We start from the raw sequence: 20650 nt of genomic DNA, 5'->3' as shown, positions 1-20650 counted from the left end.
CTCTGTGCGTCTCTCTCTCTCTGTGCGTCTCTCTCTCTCTGTGCGTCTCTCTCTCTCTTCTCTCTTTCTCTCTCTCTCTCTCTGTGCGTCTCTCTCTCTCTGTGCGTCTCTCTCTCTCTGTGCGTCTCTCTCTCTCCTTCTCTCTTTCTCTCTCTCTCTCTGTGTGTGTGTGTGTCTCTCTCTCTCTCTCTCTCTCTGTCTCTCTCTCCTTCTCTCTCTCTCTCTCTCTCTCTCTCTCTCTCTCTCTCTCTCTCTCTGTCTCTCTCTCCTTCTCTCTCTCTCTCTCTCTCTCTCTCTCTCTCTCTCTCTCTCTCCGGTCGATCAAGCGGCGGGGATGACGGGAGTCCGGGCCGGTCAGACCTATACCAGCCTACCGACGCACGGACACGCAGCAACACACTCCGATCTCGCGGCAAAAACTTCCCACTTTTTCACCTTCAATTAATTTCTCCAAAAAGAATAATAAGAAGAAGAAGAAGAAGAAAAAAAAAACAGAAACATTAAAGCAACAGCTGGAGCCGCGAGAGAGAGGGAGGACTTTTATTTTATTTTAGACAGCGCGCGCGTGTGTTCTCGTTAATTATCTAATCATCACACCTGAGGAGGATGAGAAGAAATCCGTTGGTTTAGCTCGGTGGGGGTGAAGGGCAGGAGTGTGTTTTTCTGAATTTAAAAGGGGGTAGTGGGAATTAAAGGAACATGAAGCCCCGCTTCTCCCGGAGGACTTAAGCGCCTGAAGTTTATTTTTTGGGAAGATGCCGGAAGAAGACACCGAGCAGACGGAGTGAAACAGCCCGGTGCGCACCACCCTCTCCCCGGCGGGACCGAAGCGCGACAGTCCGCCTCTTCTGCCGCTGCTGGAGGGACACTTCTGCGGCTCCTCCCGCATCTTTATCGCTCTGTTTGGATGTAAAAAAACCCCAAAACAACAACAACCACAACCACCGTCTTCACCTTCTTTCTTCGAGAGATTTTTGATTCTCAAACACTTTTTGTTTCCCCCCTTTTGGCGCTGTGCGGAGTTTCTGCGCTCATGGATCGGCCACTTTGCGCCTCCTCTCCGGATGCGATTTGGCAGCTGTGAGCGGGGCGCGGAGGAGCCGTGATGGTGGGGATGGTGATGGTGTGAGAGACGCAGGAGTTTCACATGTGAGTACCGGCGTTTCTTTGGTATTATTGCTTGAAATGTTGGCATGCTGTTGTTGTTGCGGGTTGAACTCTGACCTTTTGGTTTTTTAAAATATTTTTTAAGAGCCAGTTGATCCGGACGGTTGAGTCCAAACACCTGCGACACTGAGTCAAAAAGAAATCACTTCTGTTAAAGAGAAATATTTCATTTTTTATTTATTTTTTTATTTTTGTTCTGAACAATGATAAACGTAACGCAACTTTGATCAGTTTGGCACCAAATGTAGGCATGTTTCCACTCAATAACATTTAAAATGTATTTTTTTTGCAACCAAGGGCGTAGGCAAGGGTGTAACTTTTGGTTTTGGGGCACAGAACAGGGGGTCTGGGGGTGTTTTCTTTTTAAATCGCCATTCCTGCATTTCTACATACATTTTATAAGGACTATGGGGATAGCTTACAAAATCCAGGAAATATTGCAGTTGACCATAATGAACTCAAAAGAATATTAGGCTATTAAACAATGTAAAGGTAGCTATGTCTTAATTTCTTTATTGCTTTAAATAGGGGCCAATCACAGAGACTTGTCAATAAAATAATATCAAACAAATGTGAAAGTGGGACACACACACACACACACACACACACAGACACACACAGACACACAGGCACACACACAAGGGGACACACGGCTAAAAACAAGGACAGCAAAGCCGAACAAGTTCAACAGAAACATGTGACTACTACAGCAGCCTAATATAAGTTTCTATGTAAAAACCGTATGAGTTTTGTGAACATTTAGGGACTAAGATGATCCAAAATCCAGAAATTAATTAAGATGAACGTAATGATATATTCTTACAGAAAAAATAGTAGCCTAATGACCTATGTATGAGAAGAAAAAGACGTCTTACTATCTGTACTGTTTTTAAAATAGGGGCCGATCAGCGAGACTTTGGAATTGGAAAGTGGGGGACACACACACACACACACACACACACACACACACACACACACACACACACACACACACACAGGGAGTGCAAGTGTAAATCACGCCCTAGGTTGTAAAGGTTTAGTTTTAACATTGGGGGGGTCTGGGGGTCGTCCCCTAGAGAGAATGGTCCCAAACGCTTCCTTCCTTTCCTGCATTCTGCTGAATTTAATATAATCTGAATCTATTGATATTGAATCTAATTTAATTCTTCTCCTGTTTTTTTTTGTTCAAAACTTTCTGCATAATCGAAGCATCCCTCGTGTGTCAGGAAACATTTCCATCTTTGACAAATCCGTCGGGAGAAATGACAAATTTAGCAAAAAGCTACACATTTTTGGAAAAAAAGCGACCAAAATGTTGAGAAAAGCGACCAAAATGTTGATTAAAAGCAACAGAAATGTTGATAAAAGCAACTAAAATGTTAAAAAACAACCAAAATGTTGATAAAAGCAACAACAATGTTGATAAAAGCAACAGAAATGTTAAAAAAAAACAACCAAAATGTTGATAAAAGCGACAGAAATGTTGAAAAAACCCGAACAAAAAAAGCTGAGATCTCGCCTATAGGGCACCGAATTGTTACGGGCCGCCTCTGAACACATCCTATAAATAATACCCCAAATCACCTATGAAAGGAGCAAATTTTCACATAAAAACTATATATATATATATATATATATATATATATATATATATATATATATATATTTTTTATTATTATAGTAGATTAACAAATATATAAAACAGAAGTGTAATACCAGAAGGTACAAGAAGTCCAATACATTTTGTGCACCTTCTGGTATTCACACTTCTGTTTTATATATTTGTTAATCACCTTATATATATATATATATATATATATAGTGTATACTTAGTTTCTGTAACTTAGATTTTTGTATGGAAAAAAATATACTTTCATGTAAAAAGGGTGTAGGTGTAATAAGCTCTGGCTTCAGCCTACACCTTTTCGGTCTGGTTTGTTTCTTGTCTCTGTGTATGTTTGACTGTTGGGAGTTACAGATGGCCAAAAAAAAAGAATTAAACTAAACACACACAATACACACACACACACACACACACACACACACACACACACACACACACACACACACACACACACACACACACACACACACACACACAAACCAGAACTCTTCACCTTTCATGTTTCTGACACTCTGAGTGATTTTGGGCGACGCAGACTCAGTTTGACCCTGAAAACAACATTTTCTCTCGGCTCCCCGGCCTGTTTATGCGCTATACTTTTGTCCTCTCCGGAGACTCCTTGAGTTGTTTCTTCTGTTCCTACGCAACCCTACTCTCCATACCAGCCGCGCCGCGCCGTGCCGTGCCGTGCCGCGCCACCACTTTCCACTAATTAACCTGGTCTGTTTATGTGAGAGGACATCCATTTGGGGCTTCGGTTTGTTGTCATATCTGGTCTGTTTACTTCTATTTGTCCCTGTAATATAGTCTCCCTTGAAGTGCGTCTGTGGTTCTCAGTCCTGTCCTACGTACGGTACCGTAGTTGCTCTGATCTTCTTCTGGTTGCTTAGATTAAAAAAACATTATGTAACAAAGGGACTTTTCCCCAGTGTGGGATGCATAGTCTATCTTCTATCTCCGCTGATGAATTTAAGTGTTATATTATTGGACTTAAATGTGTTTTTGTATTCTGCAACAAAGCCACTACATTCCTATTATTATAGTCCTGGTGTTTTGGATCTACTTGCTGTTTTTATTCTTTTTATATTTTACAAATATTGAAGTGACCTCTGAGTATCCTGACCTGTATATCATATCTGCTGCGTGTCTCACCGTATCGCTGTAACATTTGTGTTTTTTATTCTGAGGAACTTGAGCGTATTTGTGTGTGAGACTCTGCTGTGTGTGTGTGTTTGTGTGTGTGTGTGTGTGTTTTAAAGTGGATTTATTGTGCTCTTCTTCTGTCATTTCTATATTACTCCGGTTGTGTTCCTATATTAATCATAATTAGGGCGGCCACTGTTTTCCTGAAGCGATTCAACAAAGTCCAGATTTGATGTCCGAGTTGATTTTAATTATCGATTTTATTTATTTTTTTTAAATGAGGGATGTTTCAGTTGCAGTTGTCCAGACGGAGAAGAGGCAATCTGTCTGGCAGCTTTCGGAAGACTTGGGATTTTATACATCGATAGTCATCGCCAGACCTTCCTCCTCCACAGCGCGGAGGAGGAGGGTCTGGCGAGTCCACACAGCATTCCTGGATAGGAGAAAAACGTGCTCTGGTTTATCGGCATTTCTTTAAACCAATCGCAATCGTCTTGGGGCGGGGCTAAGCTCCAGATGGAGCCACGGTGCCTCTGCTAAATAGCCTCTGGAAATAACTTGTTTTGGTGGAACATGTGTACTTTCAAAAGTAGTTTTTTAGTCGTGCAACAGAAAACTCCGATTGGACAGATAGTCTAGCTAGCTGTCTGGATTTACCCTGCAGAGATCTGAGGAGCAGCTAACCATAGTCCTCACAAATCAGCCGGAGGTTAGAACGCCAACTAGGGCTGTAACGATACACCAAACCCACAATTCGGTTCGTATCACGATTTTTGACCCACGATTCGGTACAAACCTTGATTCTTTTTTTTTTGCCACATGGCATCGTTTTGTCATTGATTACATGCCACTTTGCAGTAATACAACAGAGACCTTATTTATTGATATTGATTGATTTATTTTTATTTTTTTAATATCGATCGATCCAACACCAAAGATCCTTTTTGTACCTTTTTTTTAAAAATAATGTCTCCAAAATCGTTTCAGGGGTTCATTAACTTGTTCGGATGAGACATAATGGTAATGATAATCGTAATGGACAATTCCGCCTCCAACCTGTAGGGGTACCGAAGAGGGAAAAGTGCTTTAGTGCCTACTATAAAAGTGCTGTTTGACAAGTAGCTAATGCTAATGCTTGACGTGAGCTAATAAGATTACGACATCGTTCGACACGCTCAGTTATTTTTTGACCACGGTTAACAACGCTGGGCTAACCCACGAATTCATCAGTAACGTTAACCGTGTAGAGAGGCGACTGATGTAACGGTAATATCGCCAGCTAGCGCAGCCTCGTCTGTCTGCCTCGCTCTCCCGGCGCTGCAAGGCCTCAGTCGGGATGAGAGCTGACAACAGCCCCCGGGGACACATCCACAGTCGGCCCCCAGCCAGCTGGCAGCCAGACACTATCATCGCAGCCAGGGTTCGAAATGAGAGGGGCCTGGGGGGGTCCCGGACCCCCCCATAAGTCATTAGGGACCCCCTATAAGAATTTATTTTTAGATTTTGGGGGGTCCCCGACAAATATTTTTAACATTAAAAATGATTGTGAAAATTATAGGTCTTTAGTGACGTTTTATATTTATAACAATAATTAATTTATTTCCTAGCGCGATTGGGCAGCAATCAGGGCAGCTAATAGCATCACAGATTGTTGTTGTGGTCCTCCGGCGCATACAGTACAGTCTATGGCCCAGACACAGTGCAGTATGTTATTGTTGAACGCAGCAAAAACGAAGCCTCACAAAGAGTGAAATCCCAAATGAAAATCCTGTAAGTGCTTCGATTATGTTCATATCTCCATAATAATTGCTTATTATAGTAAAATATTTGGAGTTGGTGTTCCTATATTAAAAGTTGCATTAACTAACTTAGATACCCAGTGTAACGTAATGATTAGAAGAGTGCGTTTGTCAACGTTTCTTGCTAGCTGTATGTGTATGAAGCATAGGTATGAAGCCAAATAATCTGCCAGCTAACAGCAGACATATAGCAGTTAGACTAGTTATTCAAAGCTAGCATAACAACCTACTTGTCCAGTCAGTGATTACGAAAGGTAGCGAGGACTTAATTCAAGTCTGTGAGTTCATTAAAGTGAATGTAATTTGAGCATGAACGAGTGTACATGAGCGCTTGGTAAGCTATCTAGGAAGCTAATATTATTTTTCTTAATTTAGAATCCTGCATCATGGAGAGAGAAAGAGAGGAAAAAGAAAGATCACCGACTTTTTTCCACTTTGTCATGTCAGGGATTTATATAAGGTGCTGTAACTTTGTTGCTCCAGAATTAGAGGGTTACCTGTTAGATTATAGCCAATCCACTTCTCCAGACACCACTACAATACTGGGACTAGCCCAAACCATGAAAAACATCCCAAGACCATTATCCCACCTTCAAAATATGTCAATATAATTGTGCCTGCAGTATATAGTGTAGCAAGGTAGTCTTCAGTATTTTTTATAATTACATTTTAGGGGACCCCCCAAGAGTCCTAAGTCATTTCGAACCCTGATCGCAGCAATCCAGACCCGGTCAGCACTTCACTCCGGTGCTAAGGACGCTAACGGCAGTTTACTGAACCGTCGGGAAAACCGACTCGGACGTTACACCTCCGTTGGAAGGGGGGTGTTTGTTATTTATTATAAGGATCCCCATTAAGCTGACGCCTAGACGACCAGCTAGTCTTCCTGGGGTCCAAAACAACATTTAATCAGACCGCAATGTGCCGCGATTCTGCCTTCTCACTCCGCAACACAGGTTCGTGGATCTGAGTATCGTGATTTCGGTTTCATATTGCCGACACAAAGGAGGATGTAGACTAACTGCTATATTAATGCTCTGAATGTTGAGTACAAACCCTTTTTTTAAAATAACTTTTATAAAATGCTGTCGGTTATATGTTCTTAAAATCACAATCAGCAGGTCTAAAAAAAAAAAAAAAAAAATAGGCCAAGAAAACTGAATCGCTGCATCTCTACGTCCTTCTATTCTCCTCTCCTCCGGTCTCTCCTCCCTCCAGTCCATTTTCCTACCTGCCTGTCGTTCTCTGATCTACCTCCCGTACCTTTCCACCTTCCTGCCAACTGTCCCCATGTCCTGGCTCGCGATCACTACTCGCCCATCTCCACTCTCGCATACTCTACCTCCGCTCCTTTCTTCTTACAGTCCTTATTTTATATAAGATAAGATATACTTTATTGTCCCCCGAAGGAGAAATGTATGGGGGGGGGGTGCACAGGACACGTAACCTGGCAGCTGATTGGATGAAAAAAACTGTAATGTACGCAACACTGCTTTAAATTCCCTTACAGTCCTTATTTTATATAAGATAAGATATACTTTATTGTCCCCCGAAGGAGAAGTTTAGTTTTGGACTCTGTCGGTTCCGCAGCTTTACAAAGACAACATAACCTACAGAAAATAAGCATCTCTCAGCAAATACTCTCATGCAACACAGAACATGCTTTCATATACATTAGACTAGTACGTATATAGTAAGCACATTAACTCCTCCCTTTCATTGAACAACGCTGTCGGCTGCATTCTCCCCAGTTAGGGTGACCAGACGTCCTGAAAAATTCGGGACAGTCCCGAAATCCAAGCAGTTGTCCCGAATCCCGAATCTTGCCCTAATTGTCCCGAAAATTAGAGCAAAGTGTCTAGATCAGACTCTCGAGTAGTTATAGTCTGATTGAACATTAAAAACTGTTCATGGTGGTTTTTAACTGAGTTATCCTGCAGCAGCCAGCTCCCGTCATCACCTGAGTTCATGATTTTAATGATTTTTTTTTATTTGTATTTTGGGGTTAACAAGACACACCGTTGAGTTTCTGAATAAAAACAATTAATCATTTTGGTGCAGAGTTTTGAAATTCATGTTAAGTACCAGGCAGCCACCAGAAGGAGTGATTGGATTGGATGTTGCTGATGTTAAAGCGCAGACATGACAGACAATTAATCATTTTGGTGCAGAGTTTTGTAATTCATGTTAGAGTCTCGTCCCGAATTTTACCCATTCTCATCTGGTCACCCTATCCCCAATAAGCGTAGCACAGCCCTTGCACAATAAGATATTGCACAACTAACATATTGCTTTTACCATTTTATTTTATTGCATTTTGCACCGTGGGTCTGAGAGGACTGACATTTCATTTGTGCCGTATGTCGTGCACGTATAGCACATCTGACAATAAAGCTGACTTGACTTTCTTGAAGTCAATCTTCACGTTATACTCAGGGCATCCACCTTTTTAAGATTATTTTTGGGGCTTTTCCCTTTTAATAAGTAGTGACAGTGGATAGACAGGAAAGGGGGAGAGAGATGGGGGATGACGCGCAGCAAAGGGCCGCAGGTCAGATTCGAACCTGCGCCGCTGCAGGACTCAGCCAACATGGGGTGAACGCTCTTACTGGGTGAGCTAGAGGCCACCCCCACCTTTTTTTTTTAAATTTACACGATGCATACGTTCAAGTTTTTACTGTGACGGCACAAACCGAAGACGACCCTGTTTATAAAACTACACCAGTTAGTTTTCACTTACGATGCATGAAAGAAAAAGAAAATGCCAGGACGGTAAAATAGTTTTAATACGTCACTATCTGATCACTGTTCGGTCCGGAGGCGTAGGTTTGTTTTTGTTTTGGGGGGGTGCACAGGACAGGACACGTAACCTGGCAGGGGATTGGATAAAAAAAACTGTAATGTCCGCAACACTGCTTTAAACTCCCATATTTAATATACAGTACAGGCCAAAAGTTTGGACACACCTTCTCATTCAATGTGTTTCCTTTTTATTTTCATGACTATTTACATTGTAGATTCTCACTGAAGGCATCAAAACTATGAATGAACACATATGGAATTATGTACTTAACAAAAAAGTGTGAAATAACTGAAAACATGTCTTATATTTTAGATTCTTCAAAGTAGCCACCCTTTGCTTTTTTATTAATAAGGGAAATAATTCCACTAACTAACCCTGACAAAGCACACCTGTGAAGGTAAAACCATTTCAGGTGACTACCTCATGAAGCTCATTGAGAGAACACCAAGGGTTTGCAGAGTTATCTGTTCATATTAAAGCAGTGTTGCGGACATTACATTTTTTTTCACTTTAAGTACTTTTCATTTGTCCTGCACCTGCCAGAAGGTGGGATGTGCATCTATCTATCTATCTATCTATCTATCTATCTATCTATCTATCTATCTATCTATCTATCTATCTATCTATCTATCTATCTATCTATCTATCTATCTATCTATCTATCTCAAATAAAGGTGGAAAAGCCCAAAAATGAATAAATAAAAGAACACAGCAGGAAGTGAAAAATAAGGAGATTTATGTAGATTTAAACGTTGAAGCTTCTGGCTTTAACACGGTCTCATTCTCTGACAGATTTGTTGTCGTTGATGTGTACACGATTCCTTTAAAAATGCCATCCCGAAACACGTGGTGATGTTTTGAATATGCAGAAAGTTTTAAACCATACAGGAGAATTATAATTTCCTTTTTTACATAATTAAAGACATTTGCACTATAACTTGATGCAGAAAAAAACCATACATTACTGCAGAAAAATTCACCAGAATGCAGAAAATGTTGTGTTTTTCACACTCAAACTTTCATGTGGCATGACCCCCCAGGATATAATGTGCCGCCATAGGCCCCTCAGAATCAGAATCGGCTTTATTGGCCAGGTTTGCGCAAACAAACAAGGAATTTGACTCGGGTTAATCTTTGCTCTCAAAGTACAACACTCACTTAACATATATAGGAATATAAACAGAGGACGGTGGGAAATGTAATAAAAAATACTGTTAAGTATACAGTATAACATTACAATAGAATTTTTTGAAATTTACCAAAAATATACAACATTAATTGAATAGAGGGAAGGAATAGTGCAATATCAGTATGGTCTGAGATTTAAGATTTGATAATTAGATATAGTGCAAGTAGGGCTGCTCGATTATGGAAAAAAATATAATCACGATTATTTTGGTCAATGTTGAAATCGTGATAATTTAACGATCACTCGTTATTGAACTTAAACAACATGATACAACTGTGAAATTTGCCTTAATACTTTTCCTATTTAAACTTAATTTTCATTCAGAACACGAGAGGAAAATAAGAGTTTATTTTGCAAAACGTAATGAGCTAGATAATAATTTTTTTCTCGATTATTCTGTTTTTGTGCTCATTGGGAGCCGAAATCATAATCCCGATTTACATTTCGATTAATTGCCCAGGCCTAAGTGCAAGGCAGTTATTGCAGATGTGACAGGTGTACTCAGGGTGTGTGTCGGTGCACCGTGACATCACTGAGTCCAGGTGCGACCGAACGTTTGGTTTCGATCCGTGGCGCTGGAAAATCACCGCTTCGCACACAACAGCCTGTACTGTCGCCGCTGTGTCAACACCTCCACGGCGCTCTGCTGCGGCTCTACAACAGGTGTCCCGGCGCTGCACCGCCTGCCTCGCATGCATTACATTTGAGCGTGTGTGTGTGTGTGTGTGTGTGTGTGTGTGTGTGTGTGTGTGTGTGTGTGTGTGTGTGTGTGTGTGTGTGTGTGTGTGTGTGTGTGTGTGTGTGTGTGTGTGTGTGTGTGTGTGTGTATGCGTGTGTGTTGAGCTGAAAAGCCCCCACACGGTGCTGTACTGTTTGTTCAGTGTCGGAGCAGCAGGCCTGACCTTTCCTGTGCCGAGCGCCGAGACAACACGAGCTGCTGTTTGACGGACGAGGCGAGCGCCGCGGCTCTCTGCTCTGACATCAGTCCCCGCAGGGCTGAAACCAGCCTCCGGGCTTTATTATCTGCAAGCTCTGTCGCCGTGTGAAACCTGAGAGCAGCTCCATAGCTTTTATCTCAGGGCCTGGGGAAAAAAAAACAAAAACTCCTGAACCTACAAAATCCATCTCTCGCCGTTTTGCTTTGCAATTGTTTTCACGGCAATTAACTCCCATGAAAGAGCCAGACGTTCATGTCGTATTCTGCAAAATATGATCGGCAGGTTTCTGAGAACATTATATATATATATATATATGTAATGAATCAAATTGTCCAGAGCCAGATCATTATAGGTCTTGTTTACTTTCAGAATGAGTTTTGGGGATCTGAAAACAGGTGCACAGCCGAGACACGTGGGCGTTCACACCTGTGTCTATAAAGCCCATTTCAGACCAAAGATTCATGACGGTGTATCATCTCCATCAGCAACGACTCTTTGTACTTCTGTCCCAACTTCCGATTTCCAGGCTTTTTTTTGTAGCTGAATATATCGCTTGTTGCGTCTAAATCTTTAGTGACAGTGCTACGGTTAAATTTCTAGTGATGAATCGGCAAAAAACAGGTTTTATTTCTCTGATTGAGGGCTTTGTCCTAGGCGCTCCCTCTCTTCAGTCACTAGCTCGCTCCACCGTACGTTCTTGCGGGCGCACGTTGAGCCTCCGTTAACAGTTTGTATCAGAAATAAAATGGATTATGGGTAGTTTTTATTGTAGCTGTAACTTCTCTATTGGCTGTAGAAACGGGAGACGTCTCTTACGTTCTAAAACCAGCCTCTGGAGACTCCACCAGCTGACTTCTCTATTGGCTAGGGCTGGGTACCGAATTCAATACTTTTTTAGGCACCGACCAAATTGCCTCTAAAATATCGAGTATCGAAAAATTCCTCCTCATTCAATACCTAATTTCAATACCAATAGGAGTGAATCTCATCAGCGACAATGAGCCAATAAGCATGCAGCATGCTTCTACCCAGATCTAATAATGCTGGTGATTGGCTGTCTAATGTTACACGTCGTAGAGGCAGGCAGGGAGACGCACAGAGACTGGGCTCACGTAGTAGGAACTGAGAAATAAATACTAAGATTTGTGCTGTAATGTGTAATGTTGTCATTTCTTTTTATTTTGTAAAATTGGTATAAAAAAAAAAAAGGATCGTTTAGGAACTAGTATCGAAGTTTTGAACGATACCCAGCCCTGCTATCGGCTGTTGAAACAGGAGAGGTCTCTTACGTTGTGAAACCAGCCCGTGGAGACTCGACCGGCTGAGTCGCAGCGACACCATCGGCTGGTTTGAGTCGAGCTGAGACGGGCCGCTTCAGACCGCTGAAACTTTCTAGACGCTTTCGTCTCGTCGCGAATCTCAGGTCTGAACTGAGCCTAATGCGTCTCCGGCTGACAACCGTTTTTGTTAGGGTCAAAAGGGCACGCAGGTATCGCGTCCACACTCTCGCCAGTCACGTTCAACGCATCCTCATGAACGGGCTCGTAAGATGTTCCACGGTTCACATGACGGCAAAGTTTAGCCGACAAAAAGTGAGCGCCATGCGGCGAAGACCGTTAACTCTAGGCACCGAAACGACTACTTCAGATCAGAAAAAATGATTGGGGTTTGGATTCAACTTTTTTTGGCACTTTTTTTCACATTATCTTCAACTTTTCTGCACCCATTTTGACTATTGGCGTGCCTAGCATTTGCCAATATTTGCTATCCACTTATAATCCGATTTGCACAAGACTCATTTAAAGTGTAAACAGGGTTCATGTCTTTTTTACTTTTATTTATTGTGGTTTTACATTTTCGTTTTCTCTCGAAGTAGAATTTCCCAAGAGACCCAGTAGCAGCGTTTGGTCGAACACACGGTCTCGGTACTGCTACCGTTTTGTGTTCAGGATTATTCAGACTGGTTGTCTCCAGGATTTGGGGAAAGGGGGGGAAGTTGTTGTAAAGTTTGTTGACATTTTAAAATGAAGTCCAAAACTCTTCTGAATAAGAACCGGATGGAAAAAAGAAAGTGGGGGGCTGTGAAAGAGAGAGAGAGAGAGAGAGAGAGAGAGAAGGGAAAAACAGGCGACAGACGGACCTCAGCATCGGTATTGTTCGTGCGGACATGCTGGTTCGTTTTTCGGGGCTGCAGGATCACCTATAAGCCCAAAATGTGATGTGGTGGTTCAGGCCGAAGGCGGTGACTCAGCACGGACACACAAACGCAGCAGCTCGGAGTCGAACGCTGAGTCAGGTCGGACGGATCTCCTTTAATCTCGGTGATCCTCTCTTCCAGGGAGGCAGCGAGCTGAGCGCAGCGCTGACAGTTTAATTATCTGTTATTCCTCTTCTGTTAAAGAGCTTTCTTTTGCCTTCCCTTCAACTATTTCCTTGCCCAAAATCTGGAGACGCTGTCGGAGTCAGCAGAGCGCCAGGACTTAGAGCTTTGTCATGCTCGTATTGATCCGCTGAACTTTTTTAAAGAAATGTAGTTTAATGTGAAATCTGTTGAGTTAACCTTTTTTTTTTTTTAAATAAACACACAACTCACTGATCTCACATTGAGCTGCCAGACACACACACACACACACACACACACACACACACACACACACACACACACACACACACACACACACACACACACACACACACACACACTTTACTTTAAAACTCTTTGTGGATATTAGGAAGACACTGACAGTTAACCCCTCTCTGACATCTCCTTGCTCTGCTTGTACAGAAGTTTGGTTGGTTTGTCGGCAGGATTTGGGGAAAAGCACGTGGCCCGATTTCATTCATTTCGTGTTGTCAAAGATTTCCGAAACAACGGGAAACATGACATGGTTGGAAACAAATGGATTCGTTAGATCGTCCAGTTTCCCGTGACTCCGCTAGTTTCTTTATCTTCTTTCCAGCTTCAAAACGGAGCTTCTGAAGGACTGTAAAGTCGGACCAAAAGATTCGGTGGCAGCCCTGCTCTGAATAATCCTTTTAGGCTTCATTTCTCTCCTGCACTGAAATAGTTTTGTTCTCCTCCTATTGTATGTCCTTTATTTGTTCTTTTGTGCAACTAAACTAAACTAAAACTTTCACTTGTTATGAGATACGGCAGGGCTTTGCCAAAGTCTGCGCTCTGAGTGCTCTTCTAGTTCTTCTTGTTCTTGTTATAATTAATAACAATTCTAATCGTTCCTGCCACATTTTGCAGCTGTGACTTCATTATAATAAAAGTTTCAAATGATCCCAAACTAATTAAAAATGAAAGAAACTGTAGGAGCTCTTGTCTCCTTCGTAACAACTGGATACATTTTCCAAAAAGAGCAGATGTGATTTGAAAAAAGCTCTTTAAAGGTCCACTGTGTAGTGTTATAAGTATTTTAGAAGCTAAAATCAATGTCTTCATTCATACATATGTCCTCATTGGTGTAAAATGACCTCTGCCAATGATCTGACTTATCCTCGTAAGCGAAGAATTTCCTATCTGTATTTACATTGGACGGCCAAGTCCAAAGAGGCTTCCTTGTCGTTCCGCTATTTTTAAAAACCGTAATCGCTGAGAGGGACATAGAGCACTAGCCGACCTGTCTAGCTAATCCACAACGCGTTTTTTGTTCAGCGCCACGTGACTGAAACCAGCTGATAACGGAGAAGGAGATCAGCGAGAGGCGCTTGTCACTGCCCCCGGTAACATTTGAAAGCCTGCAACTGCCCTTTAGTTCATAAAGGAGGATCAGACTTACGGTAGGGTTCCACACAGCGAAATACCTCGCGAATTTCGGCCAACGAAAGTTTGCCTCGGGGGCGTGGTTGCAAAAACAACACGCAAGTCCGCAACATTTTTTTTAATGTCCCGGGCTGTCAGAAGACAGGGCGGTAAAAATGCTCAGCAGCAAACCATCGGTAAAATGTTAGCTCATAAATGCTCTGGTAACCTGGCTATGTAGCCTAGCTGCCTTGCTATGCTTACAATGAAATGCAATGTCTGAACATGCTAGCGGTTGACCTGTCGGCTAGCTGAATCATTTTGAGTGTTTAAATCTATATCTCTAAATCTTTATCTACAGTGGTCTATTTGGTGGTGTGTTTGCCCTGTTTAAGTTTGTGTGACATATAAACAACAATCCATGTTGCTACAAGTGTCAGTGTTCGCCAACAAAACATGTAATCAAACAAATGCACAAGTAGCCTAGCTAGCTAGCTGCCTGGCTAGGCTACAATGAAATCCAATGTCCGAACATGCTAGCGATTAGCCTGTCGGCTAGCTGAAAAGTTCGAGTGTTTAAACTAACATATACAGTGATCTATTTAGCGGTGTATGTGCCCTAACTAAGTTCGTGTGTCATATAAAACAATTTGTGTTGATAGAAGTACCGATGTTCGTGTAGAAACATTTTAATCACATCAAAATTTTCATGATACGGCGCTGATAACCTCCGCCATCTTAGTCAGACTTTTTTTGTAACTCCCGCCTCCAAACACAAACACGCGGACCTGATTGGTTCTCGAGTGGTCCTCATTTGAATAAAGTAAAACTTTCGTCAACTTTATTTCACTCCCCTCTGCGATTCGCTCTCATCTCGCTCAATCAGGGCGAATTTCGTCTCCTTTCAACCTCAATGAGAGAAAAGCGAAATTTCGTTGTGTGGAAACCTACCGTTATGCCGAGCCACGGGAGAAGGAATCATCGTAGCCCAAAAAAAAGTCAAAATTGGAAGACATGTTCTCGTAGCTTCCTGGTACATAACGTCTATCGTAGTCGCAACACGCATTTGAAAAAGCGAGGCCCTAGAGAGCGCTATTCGTTTGAATGCAAAATACAGTTTCACCGCTAGATGGGAGAAATTCCTACACAGTGGACCTTTTTAAGGTCCGGACGCACTGACCCGTTAATCGACCGTTGGACGGTCTGGCGAGGTCAGTGACTCGAGTCTGTTCGGTTCTGTTCTGCGTTCATTTTGGCCGATTTGACACGTGGTGTCACTACCCAAAGTGAGTAGAGTGCAGCTTTGAGTTGCGCATGCGTCACTTTGCGACAACTAACCTACAAGATGCTAATGGCGGTTTGAGCTAACGTTAGCAATCAAGTAGCCTACTAAATGCTAACGGCGGTTTGAGCTAACGTTAGCAATCAAGTAGCCTACTAGATGCTAATGGCGTTTTTAAGTTAACGTTAGCAATCAAACAATCGTAGAGAGCTAAAACGTTTTTGAAATGACTGCTAGCTACAAGTTAGCAATCAAACACAACAAAGGCTGTCACTTGAATGGCGTTTTGAGCTAGCTAACGTTAGCAACCAAACAATCGTAGATAGCTAAAACGTTTTAGAAATTATTTCCATCTTGTGTTATTGTATGTAAAGAGAGAGTTTATTATTTTATGGATTTCACAAATTTCAGTAAGACATGTTATGCCGTAAACAGTTTAAATCTGAGCATGCGCGACTCACATCTGCACTCTACTCACTTTGGGTAGTGACAACGTGTAATGGGCGCGGCGGGCACTGCCGGCAGTCGGACTCAAACGACCCATCTGATTGGTGGAGAGCTAACCCGGAAACGGGGAGCGGGATGAGCGTGACTAGAGTCTCTCAAAATCTGAGGAAAATCTTTCAAACTGACCTTTTGTTGAGCTGAAATGAAGACAGATTCAGCAACCGCATACACACACACACACGCACACACACACACAGAGACGCACACACACACACACACACACACACACACAGAGACGCACACACACACACACACACAGAGACGCCACACACACACACACACACACACAGAGACGCACACCAAACACACACACACACACACACACACACACACAGAGACACACACACACACACACACACACACACACACACACACACACACACAGAGACACACACACACACACACACACACACACACACACACACACACACACACAGACACACACACACACACACACACACACAGACACACAGAGACACACACACATACACAGAGACACACACACAGAGACACACAGACAGACACACACACACACACACACACACACACACACACACACACACACACACACACACACACAGACACACACACACACAGAGACACACACACACACACACACAGACACACACACAGACACACACACACACACACACACACACACACACACACACACAGAGACACACACACACACACACACACACAACACACACACACACACACACACACACACAGACACACGTACACACACACACACACACACACACACACACACACACACACACACACACAGAGACACACACACACATACACAGAGACACACACAGAGACACACACACACAGACACACACACACAGACACAGAGACACACACACAGACCACACAGAAACACACACACACACACACAGACACACACACACACACACACACACACACACACACACACACACACACACACACACACACACACACAGAGACACACACACACACACACACAGAGACACAACACACACACACACACACACACACACACACACACACACACACACACACACAGAGACACTCACACACAGAGACACACGGCCTATTTCTCTCTTAAAATGTTTTCAGAAACACATTTTCGGTGGCTTTGAATTTCTGGAGAAAACAAACCCCATGTGACGCGTTCGTCCAATCAGCTGCCCCGGTTTTCCTTTTTGGGGCGACAATACAGATTAGCACCGCCTGCTGCTATGGAGACGTATTGCGTCTCGTCTCTTCGGTGTGTTCTGAGGAACTTTTTTTGACCAATTCGGGGAGACCGATCAGCCCGACTGGCTTTACTGCCGACAGTTGTGTCTGGGCCTTTTAAACTGAACTAGACTTGACTTCACAGCTTTAGTAAGCAGGTCAGTTATGTCATAGTCCTGTTTGTCGTGTGTGTGTGTGTGTGTGTGTGTGTGTGTGTGTGTGTGTGTGTGTGTGTGTGTGTGTGTGTGTGTGTGTTCTATTTTCAGGCCGGCCCGTTTGCTTTTATTGACAAAGTTCAGAGCAGCATGTCGAATCACAAAACATAAAATCAGGTGTTTATGATTCGCCCGGTGATAAAGCAGAGATACTCGGGTTACAGAACAGCTGTGATATTTTAGCATGAGCACAAACCACGTTGAGCATTTTGTCATGTAGAACATCTCTACAATGCTGTGGAAACATATTCTCGATCAAAGCACTTTGGACTCGTAGTCTAAATATGTGTTCACACATTTTTCTATCAAACCTAAAGTGAAGCCTTTTTTTTACTTCTGCAAAAAATTAGCTTTTGCATTATTGTGAATGATTTGTGTTATGCTCTTTAGCCTAAAAACTGTCCGACATGCTGTAGATATGCACAATATACATCATGTTTTTATCATTCGATGGTAGCTTGCATGATGAACACATCGGGAAAGACTGCGATATTGCAACACATTTTAATTAAATTGACTATCTGTCCAATCTGAGTTTTCTGTTGCACGACTAAAACTACTTCTGAACTTACACACGTTCCACCAAAACAAGTTCCTTCCAGAGGCTATTTAGCAGAGGCACCGCGGCTCCGTCCGGAGCTTAGCACCGCCCCACGACGATTGTGATTGGTTTAAAGAAATGCCGATAAACCAGAGCACGATTTTTCTCCCATCCAGGAATGCTGTATGGACCAGCCAGACCCTCCTCCGCAGTGCTGTGGAGGATGGTCTGGTAACGAAAGCCAAAGGATGTGTTTAGTTGTGCTCAGTTCAATGTGCAGTATATGTTCAACACAATAATAATTTGGAAATGATTTCCTTCCATGTTTTTTTTTTTTCCCAAAGTATTTTTATTAAACATGTTATCAAACATAACATACACTTTACAATACATTCTTTTTTTTTTTTTTTTTTATATTCATCAACCCACCCAGAAACAGTCCCTACCTGTTGCACTAATACACATTAATTCAAAGAGAAAAAAAACAAAAAAAAAACAATCATTAACATGTTTTAGAGAAGAAAACACAAGTGTATACAGTATATTACTCTGAAATTGAGATTAGAGAGGGATCCACCTTCCTAATTTGATCCAAAACCGGTTGCCAGATTGTTGCAGTAGCATACCTTATTTTTTCCATAGTCAGATTGTATAAAAGATTAATTTTACACATTTTCACATTTTAAAAGTTGGAGGGGACTTGTCCTTCCATTTAAGCAGTATCTGCTGTCGAGCTAAAAGAGTAGCAAATGCTATGAGGTTTTTGTTGTTTTAATTTAAGTGAAAATGCTGTGGCACAATTCCTTCCATGTTTTTATTAACTCTGAAATTAGATGTGTTTTAGCGGCAGAAAGGCAGAACCGAGTGCACTTTAACATCTCTTTATTTATCGCAAGCGATTCAGATCTTCGTCAACGTATAGTTGCGTGTTTTTCCTCAGATCGTGCAGCCCTGTCTGACGCAACCTTACGGAGCTTTTGTGAACAAGTGCCTTGACGACACAATCGCCTTGTGTACTTGTACCCCCATTCGACGAACGTGTTCATTCTGCGGTTTGTAGGTACAAGTCTTTAAAAGCTTTTGTTAAAGGTATTGTGGAGGATTTTCCCGAATTTTTAGAAAAGAACCGCCCTCTGTACTTTTTGAAAAAATGCACATGCGCAACACTCTGCCTGCTCCCGAGAGGGAACGCCTATTAAACGTGTGCACGAGAGTGCACTGTTTACAAGTTGCTGTCGGCATGGCTCATACAAGCTACTTTCAGAAAGAAGATTTGCACTTTTTCACAAATTGAGATGTTTACCGTGTGTGCGCGGTGCGTGACTTGTGCCAGGGCTAGCATCGCTAATCATAGCTTACATCAACTTTCACTAGCAGTGATTTTAAATGGATTTCTCCAAATAGCACGCCAAACTTTACCTGTGGAGTAGAAACTTTGCGACTGAGGCATCAGTGGGAAGCCCAACCATACCTGTCAAGTTTTGGATTTGAAAATAAGGGAAATTTTCCAGCGCCCACCGCGAGCAGTCCCACCACCCCAACCAAGCTCCAGTATCCCTTACATTTTAAGACAGGTGTACAAGAAAGCTAAAATCACCACTTGGTGCAGAATGCTGAACACATTTACAATTTATAACATTGCTTGTCTTTACATTTACATTTTATTTTCATTCCACACATTCTTTTCATTTCATATTGCTTTTCTTTTACGGTTTTACTTTTCATTTCACATGACTTTTCTTTACTCTTTTAGTGAGTTATTGTACAAATGTGTTGCAGACTTTGCATTCTTTAAGACTGTTTTAAGAAGGAGTGTATTTGTGGGCTGGGCCAGAGTGGTTAATTTTACATGAGAGTAGAGCACAAACAGTTCTTTGGTCTAACGTCATCCTATTCTCTGTAACAATCTTTCGTACCATGCTAAACACCCTTTCTCAACTTGCATTGCTGTGGGGAATGCATAGTAAAGCCTTCATAAGTTTTGGCAGCGCACCGTCTCTGTCGTAGCGTCCATCATCCGTCTCTGTTTTGTTTTTTGTTTTTCTTCCCTGCGTTGTCACTCATCATCTGACCTCACACACTAACCTCGCGACAACTGCCACCTACTACTACCTGCAGTAGGCTACTGCCTACTGCAGGTAGTAGTAGCCTACTTACTCCGCTCGGGCCCGGGCTATTATTCTTTTTTTAATAACGCAGGTTAAAATACGGGAGATTTATGGGAAAATACTAATACGGGAGGACGGCGGGAAAGAAGGGTAAAATACGGGACTTTCCCGGCCAAAACGAGATACTTGACAGGTATGAGCCCAACCTGTGCTTTTTAGCGCACGCCAGCGTGTGAAATATTCTCCCAAAAGCTTCAATGCTTCAATGAATGGCTGAAACCGAAGCTCAAGCTCACCACACATATACACCTGGAAGCTCGGGACGAGCACGTACTACGGCCTTACGTAAACATAATCAC

At 42.4% G+C, this 20650-nt stretch overlaps 1 protein-coding gene across 1 annotated transcript in view; it reads left to right on the top strand.

Moving 5' to 3' along the window:
- Nucleotides 1–328: 328 nt before the first annotated feature.
- The window catches only part of LOC120552733 (sodium channel protein type 4 subunit alpha-like), a 346898-nt gene continuing 326576 nt past the window's right edge, over nt 329–20650 (top strand). Inside the window, exon 1 of the mRNA XM_039790961.1 lies at nt 329–1149. The gene's annotated coding sequence lies outside the window, so the exon portion shown is untranslated. The remainder of the gene's footprint in view (nt 1150–20650) is intronic.

The sequence above is a fragment of the Perca fluviatilis genome, chromosome 22 (assembly GCF_010015445.1).
Source record: "Perca fluviatilis chromosome 22, GENO_Pfluv_1.0, whole genome shotgun sequence".
NCBI classification, from domain to species: domain Eukaryota; kingdom Metazoa; phylum Chordata; class Actinopteri; order Perciformes; family Percidae; genus Perca; species Perca fluviatilis.
The sequence above is the reverse complement of the archived record's forward strand: the minus strand, read 5'-3'. Positions and strand labels throughout refer to the sequence as shown.